Genomic DNA, 9,714 nt, shown 5'->3' on the forward strand with positions numbered 1-9,714 from the left:
TTATTAAAAATATGCTCAGCTTCCTGTCCAGAAATCTGTGGATTTGAAAAGCTGAGGATCAAATCAAACACTTTCAAGTTGTTTTTTTTCCAAAGCTGCAAGATGAAAGCATGTTTTCTTTCCTGCTCTTAAAGGAAATATGAGGGCTGGAGCAGAAATGCTCACCAAAGACTTGACAACTATCAGAAATGATTAACATAAATGACGCCGAAGCTTTAAACCTCATGAGGTAAAAGCTTTTTTTTCCATTAAAACACTTTTTGGTATGTGGCTAATTCAATTATGTAGTGGATGCTCCAATCCCATTGCAGATGATGTATGTGCGCTGTGATTTACAGACATTCGTCTGCAACATAGCTTTAGACAGTCAAAGCCTTCAAGGGTGGAGCTGCCCTGGCAGCCAGGCCTTATTATTTGTATTCCTTCCAGATGCATTGTTAATAAATTCATGCAGCACAGCAAGGCGTGGGACGGAGGCTATCCGATTTTACTGATAAAGAGGAAAAACAAAACCGAATTCATTTTACAAAAAATTAAATTAAATTATGGGACAAACTTTATATCATGATCAAATAATCAAATAAAAATGTATTTTCAAGTAAATGTGCAGGTTTGAGTTGAAGTCGAAAACAACACTCAAATGACAGCAGTCGATTAAGTATGAAAATTCCCATAAAACCGCGACGTTGTGAACCATGTGTTACAAAAACAAGAACTGCCACTGCATTCCCATGTTTGCATGTTAACAGACGGCCAGGTATGTCTGCTGCAGCACATAAAAAAACGAAACTTCCACATAACTAACCAAAACAGATGTGTGCGAGTGTCTGTAATGTACGTCTATACATCCAAAAATATGCAATATGAAAGGTAGAGTTTCCACTACTTTCGAAGACATCAGAAAAGAGAGAAAACAGGCTCATCTGACAGATATTTAAGAGATTTCTTTATTTTTCTTCAAAGATGTTCTTACAACCTCACCATCTCAAAGTAAATCATTGTTATTATTCATTGTGTTATCCTGTCATGGTGGTTTAATGGTGGTTTTCTGTTGATCTTTTCATCTGCATTTATCTTCTCTGTGCAGTTGGCTTTTGGTGAGCCTGGATGTCGGCAGATCCAGTCAGGGTCAGAGATCCAATCTCCCCCACCAGACCTGTGCGTCACGTCCCGCTCGTAAAAAATGCGCCCTCATGCACACACAAAAATGAGTGCATGCTCGCAAGAGAGAAACAGAGCTCTGACACATGGCATGACAACTGCTTCAATGATGTATCATCAGCTTACAGAGGAAATAACAGCGTTTTCTCCAGCTCCAGCGCTGTGTGAAACTTCTCAAATAGTTTTGTTGAAAGAGTTCAAACAGTGTTGTGTGGAGAGGGAGCATGTTTGCTGATTTCAAGCATATCATTTACAGGGAGAGAGAGGGGAGCACGAAACCAACTGCAGAGAACATTCTACAGGTGCCATTGGTATCTCTGTCATCGCACTTAAAAACAAGGCAGCTGGAATTCCATTCTGAAGTTAAACAGTTTCTCTGTGAAGCTGTGTTTTTTCACAGACACAAATCTCTCCTTGCTGGAGACTCAAACACATGCCTCACTTCACTCATCTAGTTCCAGAAAATCCTGTGAGGAAGAACCGGCAAACATTGTCCACAGATTTGATGCCCGGAGCAAAGAACGTCAACGTTACAGTTTAACTAACCACATTTTTTTTGTTCGGTAAACATTACGGAGTAACACGTCTTTGGTGAGGAAGTTTCAAAGAGTTTGTGAACTTTTTGTTCCACTGGATATTGTTTCACTTGTGGTTTTGAATTGCAGTTGTTGATTGGCGCAGATTCGCGGTTATCCAGGTCATGGTATCCTCCGAGGTTACATGGACGGCAAACCGTGCTCCTAAAACAAACGGCCTGCACAGCGTGTGGGTTACATGTTTGTGAGAGAAAGACAAGAGCGAGGGATGTGCTCCACAGCAGAGTGTTTATGAAGAGGAGTGAATTCCTCAGATAAGTGACATGGCCTCTCGCTGTTGTGAGGAGGGAGCTTAAGCTCTACAGACACAAGCTGTGACGAATGCAAGCGCTCTGGTTTTGTGCTCTTAAAGTTAAGATGCCTGTTCTGCCCAAATCGAACCCACACCCACATTGTGAGTGGAGAAATCCTCTGCATGGGGCCCTACAGTGTCAGACCCAGTTCAGATCACAGCATTGCTCAGATTCCTGCCTGTAATTATACTGGCAGCCCTGATTCAGCTTGTATCTGGTAATATGGTGCTGATTATCCTCAAAAGCTCCTCTTTTTACCACATAATCACACACTCGGTACACACCATAGAGTGGCAAGGACAGGAAAAAATGGAGACCGATCATCCATCCAGTGTACATGGAAACAGAAAAAGCACTCGGGGAGAGTATTTTCAGTATTTGCGTGTGCACCTACACGCGGGGGCACGTAGGTGTTCGTGAGTTGCACGTGTCAGCAGACCAGCAAATATCCTGACCACGGGGAATCTGCAGAGACCCATAAACGCAGCAGTCAGTGTGGCTTGGCACAGCACAGGAGGAGACAGGGAGAGGAAGGAGGGGGAAACTTTAAGATTGAAACAAATATGTGGAGCCTAATCCTCTCATTAGACAGCAGGGGGAGCGTGGCGTAATCACGTTCAAGTGGAAAGTAGCACTGCCATGTAGGGAGTCTGGGGAAGATTTCTGCAGCCTGAAGACGGTTATTACATAATGCAGACAAACATTCCAGCCTGCATATAAGCAGCCAAAAAGTTCTGTTGTTTGCTGGATTCAAACATGTTGAAAATACCAGAGGTAGATTGAGTGATAACAAAGAACTTGTCACCAAAGCTGGAAACACTTGTAACAATTTGCAACAAACATACCTCAACCTTAAGTTACTTGTAGCTACAGCTTCCCTGCCTGTCCACAGATTTAAAAACAAAATTTTTATTTATTTTTTTTTTTTTTTGGCTTGTGGTTTACACGTTGTAATTTGTTTCCGGCAAAAGAAACCATGCACTAGCAGATTTCCCTGAAAGCTTTAGCTGCTCTGATTCAGATGCTACACTCAGCCCCTCCTCTCCCCTTTAACTTTTACAGGCCCGCTGTGAAGAAAAACACAGGACGCCTCATCTTAAAACAGAGTTTTACATTCCTGTTTTTGCAGATACAGCTGCCCACAGCTTCAGTCTCCCTCAGATTGTAGTTTAGTATTTGTGTGACCTTACAGAGTGCTTTGTTTAAGTTGCTCATGGGTGGATGCCTGTAATCTTATCGTTCTCCCTATCCCCATACTTTACCAAAGCAGTGAGGTCAGGTAAAAGTCAGCTGCTTGTTGATAAAGGATCAGCTATTATTATTATTGTAGAGGAAACTTATTGGAAAATCTTCCTGGAGGTTGGTTCATTGGAGTCACACACACAGACGGTGCAGTTCCTCCCACCCCTCCACCAGCATCAGCTGACTAGGCCGTCCTGTTAAACACAGCAAGAATGCCGTCGGTTCCTTTACTCCCGACAATAACTTAGAGGGAATGCATCACTGGACCTGCTTTGCTCGCCACTTCTCCATCAGAAATGCAAAGCGGTGGTGGATCGGAGTCATTTCCTCCATTGGGCATTCTGCTTGCTCTGCCTGTTCCAGTCACGCTGGTTAGCGGTAAACAGCGCCCTGTGGCAAAGACAGGCAAGAAAAAATCACCGCATCACTAAGCGGTGTTCAGCTGTCAAAGTACACCACAAATCTCCATGTTTTACATAATGAAATTGGATTAAATTGTTGGTTAAACCTCAATGAAACCATAAAGAAAAATGTTATAACCTATAGAAACACCATGAGGGAGAACTTTACTTCTAATGATTATTTCACTGAACATGTTTACTGTATTTTCCTAAATGAAAATCCGCTTTAAAAAGCTAAATATCAGGTCAAAGACAATCAATTGCAACAAAACTCATTAAATTACTTCCTGTTATAAAAAATATACAGTTAATCCTTTTGTTTTCTTTTTAAACTGATTGATATTCTGTGTCAAATAAAAGGTTGGCTAGAATCTTTCTATAGTTTTTCAGTATTTTTCTACTTGATATTTTTAAAAAGTTGATAGGAAACATGAAAATGTAAATTATTTGATACGAGCAATTAAGTTTTTACACAATTCTGTCAGGAAAACTGCAGATGCAGGATTTCAGAGACAGAAGTGTCAAAAATCTCAATACAACTGGCAAACACACAAATTGAAACTAAGCATGACTAAGCTTAAACATGAAACCACAACTAAGGCGAAACTGAGGATCTGAGCATGAGAAAATACAACAATGAACCTAAAGACCGACAATTACTGAGCATAAATTTAAAACAAAGTGAGCTTATGACTTAAAAAACGAGAATCTCAATTAACAGGAAACTAAATCAAAGACCAACTTTTGGTTGTTTATTTAATCAATAATGCTACCTTATGTCATCAGAAAAAAATGGTTAAGAATAAACTTTAAGCCACGTTCAATCCACCGATCTGTAACACGTTCAAGTGACTGGTTCCTGGAAAAGTATAAGTAAGCATTTTAGGCTCTGACTGTTTTCAGGCTCTACGTACAAAATGCACAAGCACTGAAAGTCAAACCATATCAAACTTTGACTAATACTGATAATTGACTGATAATAATAATTGGGGTTTGTGCCCAGCCAGATTCACATAACACAAAGTCTGTCTTACGATTAAATAGAGCTGTGAAAGAGAAAATCTGGAAGAAGATTTGTGAGATTTGCACCGCTTTGACATTTTGCACCAAATCTTTTCCCACTGTAGGTGCTAAACATGGGCTAGTAAACAGTAGAAGAGAAAAAGAAAACACATTGTATGTCCGATGTGTCTGTAGCTTGGTAGAAATAGTGTTAGATGGTCATATTATTTTGAAAGCAAAGCAAATTCAAACTGTTTAGGACATAGGATTGGTGACATAGTTATTTTATCTCATGTCAAAACACCAACTCCTACTAAGCAACAGTGGGACGACAACACTTCACCATGTGTTTTGCGGGTGCCCTCTGGTCTTTCTGGAGCGTCCTCCCTGCAACCTAAAGGACATTTAAAGATTTCTGCCGAAGACGACGCTGTGTGAAGCTGCCAGGACTGTGTTGAAGACATATGGCGTTGGGAAGGGCCTGGGGCGCGACGGAGCAAGACCAAGGCACATGGAGCTGGATGGATTCTATTTGCATGTGCGCCTGTTGGGATGGATCCGTGACAAAGTTAAAGGATTTAATGGGGCAAGCAAAGGCTCAGTCAGTGAAGTAAGCTCCTGATCATCTGCAGAGGAGGGGCCAGTTTGACAGACCCAGCATGACCCACATGGGACATCAAAAATGTATTTTAACTATAATAGCTTAGCAACATTAGATCTATTTACTTTTTTGATGCTTTTAATTAGCTGGACTTTTCTAATGTAACTAATGTAAACTAATATAATCAATCAAAAGCATAATGGTTTGATAGAGTAAAACTCCTAAAAATGTGTAACTCATAAAATATGGCGCTTGAAAAATTAAGCAATAGAATTATAACTCAATTTTTTGGCAAATAATGTTATTCTTTTATCACACTAAAATCCTCTCAGCAGTTGAATTTTATTTATGAAGCAGAAACTAGAAAAGAAATGTTGACAGATTTATTAGGTTTTAAATCATCATTACAAACAAATAGTCTAAATTTCGTTCATATTTATTGCCATTGGGTGGGCATGGAGGGCTGAGACATTTTTCTGTCTCAACCATTTAGTGTCTTTCATGGTTTAATGAAATTGGACACACCAAAAAGAAGAGACTCAAACAATTCCAAACTAAAATGGACTGAGTAGATGTGCATGTTTTCAAGTATTTGTAAATTGTTTTTTAGCTTTTTTGCAATTTATTTGTAACTTCTCTGTGTGTTTAGTGTTAATCTGTTTCTTCTTAACCACTTGTTGGTATGAGGCAGCTGGCTGAAGTCATTTGCATGGTGTCATGTCAAAAGTACGTTAATTAAGTCCATCGTTAAGCACAATGTTCTCACGAGGTCTGTGTCCATATTTCTGCAGCAGCTAGCCTGGATGTGACAAATGCACAAAGCTGCTATTTCCAGTTAACTCAATAAATAGGTGGTTTAAACATCTACCTGCTAAAGAACCATTTTTGTCTCTAGGTTGTTATGCACTGTTGCACAAAGCACATATCTAGAAAGTTTTCTGATCTTTTACAAAAAAAAATCTAATCTCAGCTCTTTACCTTACCAAGAAACTGTGCATCAAGAACTGCAAAAAAAAGAGGGGATGAATTACAAATAACTAAAGTGGGGAAAAAATCATGTCAAAACACATTACAGCATAAAACCACAGGAATCTTGAGCCAAAAGCAGAATTCCGACTATTACCCAGACCCATCTCTTTAACTTGTTTGTGCTTCATGAATTTGTTCCACTGACTGAACTCAGCGCAGACTTCAGCATTAATCAGTAATGAATATCTGCATCAAGGGAATTTGCTGAAAATGCTGTCAATAAGAGAGTTTTACATGCTGTTTGTTAAAGCAGATAATTTTGCCTGAATGGCTGTCAGACAGATTTAAGTTCACTTCACTTCTTTACTTGTGCAAGTTCTATTGCCTCTTTCAATGACGCACAAACACACACACACATATGCACAAATCAGTTAGGGTACAGATGTTAATGAGAATTTCATATCTATTGAAATCTGTTTGCTTTACAATCCTGATCTCGTCAACCTCTTCCAGAGGGACTCCAAGGGTTTTAGACGTTTTCCAAATCTTCAAGTAACAGTCTTTTTTTTTAATGTTGGAAACTGGTGTTTTTGCCAAGAGTGACACGTGTGCGTCATCTTTTTGATTTCAGCAAAGAAGGAAAAGAAAAGATGTTATCCCATGCCTGCTAAAGGTTGTCAGCTCATCTTAGACAAAATGTTCCAAACTTTACTCATCAACAAACTGAAATATTTCCTCTCTGACAGTTATGAGCTACCAGTTTAAATGTCTATTTAATGATACTGCTGATTAATTTAGGCTAAAAACATGACTAACTGCACGGATTTGATAACTATCTTGCTCAGATAATTTAGCAAATACAAACTTATGGATCATTTCTTCCTTGCTACCAAAAGGTGTGCCTCAGAGTTTACCACTTGATACACTTACTTTAACATTTTTTCGACAGATAACACTTCACACAGATGATACAGTTTTCTTTACAGTTGGGATGGAACAGGAGGGCAGCCTTGCAACAGACTAGTGACCTGTTCAGGGTCCCCACCTTCACCCAACAGTGGTTGGGTTGGCTCCAACAGCCCCACGACCCCCAAAAGGATTCAGCAGGTGATGGATGGATGGATGGATGGATGGTGCACACTTTGAACTCTAATTGTGCAGCACTGAGATTCATCACAAACTGATGCTTTTGTCTTTAACATGATCCTATGCTCTCACTTTGATGTAAATGATAGTTTATTTGAGTTTAAATACTCATTTTCTTCAATACACCGTGATTTAAGATGGCATGAGACATTTTCTGATGCCCCCAAACAAAACCTGACCCAATCATTCAGTTTTACAAGCTTCTCAAAATAAAATTTAACCTCTGAAAAACACGTTTTTTGTTTTTTTTAATTGGCTTCAGAGTGCGGTTGGCACACAGCTCTGTGTGGGAGTGGTTTCCACCTGCTGCCTGATTACTGGGTTGACTGATGACAGGTGTGGAGTGTGCCAGCAGAAGGGAACAAAGAAGAATGAGAGGGGCAGAAGAACACCAGCCGATGGGTGGTCACTGCGGGGAGTACAAGTACAGCTGATCCCCAGCAGGAACAGCGCTCGGAGCAACGAGGACAACAGATGCTGTCAGAGGAGGAGTGAATGTTCTCAACACTTCTGCTTTGATTCATCCCTGATTGATTTGAGCATTGTTGGATTTATTTACAGCTGAAAACGGAGAGGTTTGGAAGCTGCTACTTACACTGATTTAGAAGGAGCCCGTCACACCTGAAAGATCTCTTCACATTTTAGTTGTTTTACTGCAAACAATTTCGACCTTTTAATTTTATATTTACCTGATTTCAAACAACTATTGGTTGTTTTTAGTAGTAACATATTTTTAACATGGTTTGGGAAAAGCTCCCAGCTTTTTTGTTACAATCAAAAAATTCAAACTAAGGATGTAATTTATGCATACAAAGAATTATGCATGATAATCTTTATGTAGAGCACTTATATTTGTTTCAATGTTACAGTTTTCTGCAAGAGGAATTCAGCCAGGGTGCAGGATCTGTCCTAAAAAGGGCCTCTCCAAAGGTACACAGAAAGTCATCTCTCCCAGGGGACATTCCTCTGCTGCCAGGGCGTCTGGCACTAAAACCATTTAAAATTGGAATTTTATTGCACAAGAGTACTTACAGATAAAAACAGACATGAAAAATTGCAAGTTCAAATGCTACTGTAAAGAGAATAAAGGTACAATTTTGCTACAACAACCTTTTAAACTGTGCTCTGCAGCCTGCAAGGCCTAAAGTCAGTTGTGCAAGACGTAGTTTTTATCTCTTGACTTCAACATACCAAACTTATTTACTCGGTCAACCACAATGACAAAAATGTTTAAGTTCTTTTTGACAAATTTACAATGAGGAAATAGCAGAAATGCCTTTTGAAATTCTAAAATACTGATAGTTGGAACATTATTATTATTATTATCAATCTGATAATTCAATAATTTATTGTAAAAACAAATATATCCTTACTGTTTTCATAAGGCATTTAAAAAAGGTGTTATCATTTGCTAAAAAAAATGATTTTAACATATTTGACTTCTGACTATGTTTGGTTCTTAGCTGAATTTTACCTTAATGCCAAAACTAAATCTGAAAATAAAATAGGTGGCCAATATATTAATTTCAAATTTTCATAGTATCTTGAGTGGTCATTTAATCAAATCAGATCACATAAAACACAAAGATAAAAGCAAACAGACAAATATTTCCAAGTTGTCAGACTATTTCACTTGTCTATTTCACAACAGGACACTCCAATTGGCTGAACAAGTGAGAAATGTTAAAAAGGGTTGATAGGACAAGTATTGCTTATATGCTTCAAAATATTCACGTTAAGTTTTCAAAGTTGCACTATAGAGACATTATTTTTATGCACAGTAGTGCTGTTCAATATTCTGACTTGTGCTACATGACTTGTGCTTTGTGTACCAAAGCCTTTCACAGTTGCACACGGGAACATCAGTCTGACTGCAGCAACTGGCTGAACCGGGGTCATGAATGAGGACAATAAATTATGGACTGCCACTAAATTGGCAATATATAACTGGAAAAGTTGAAGCTGTTGCAGAGCCCGGGCAAGACAATGACCCCACCAGAATCCATTAGATAAGCTCAGAAGAGCTGCAATAGGTTGCACACAAAACAAAATTTAAAAAAAATTACCGGTACCTAAAATTCTAAACGATCACTTTAACACAGCAGCTAAACATGAACTTAAGAGGTGAAAGTCTACATTATGTTTGACTTCTGTAAATTGGTTGGATCCTCTATTAAAAATATGATAGAAAGTTCCTCATGAACCTCAATTTTAGCCTGCAAAAACTGCAATGTTGAAGATATACCACTACCTCCAGGACACTGAAAGTCTCAGGCCGGCCAAAAATGAAAGCTGATATGAGC

The sequence above is a fragment of the Oryzias melastigma genome, linkage group LG3, assembly GCF_002922805.2.
Source record: "Oryzias melastigma strain HK-1 linkage group LG3, ASM292280v2, whole genome shotgun sequence".
Taxonomy (NCBI): Eukaryota; Metazoa; Chordata; class Actinopteri; order Beloniformes; family Adrianichthyidae; genus Oryzias; species Oryzias melastigma.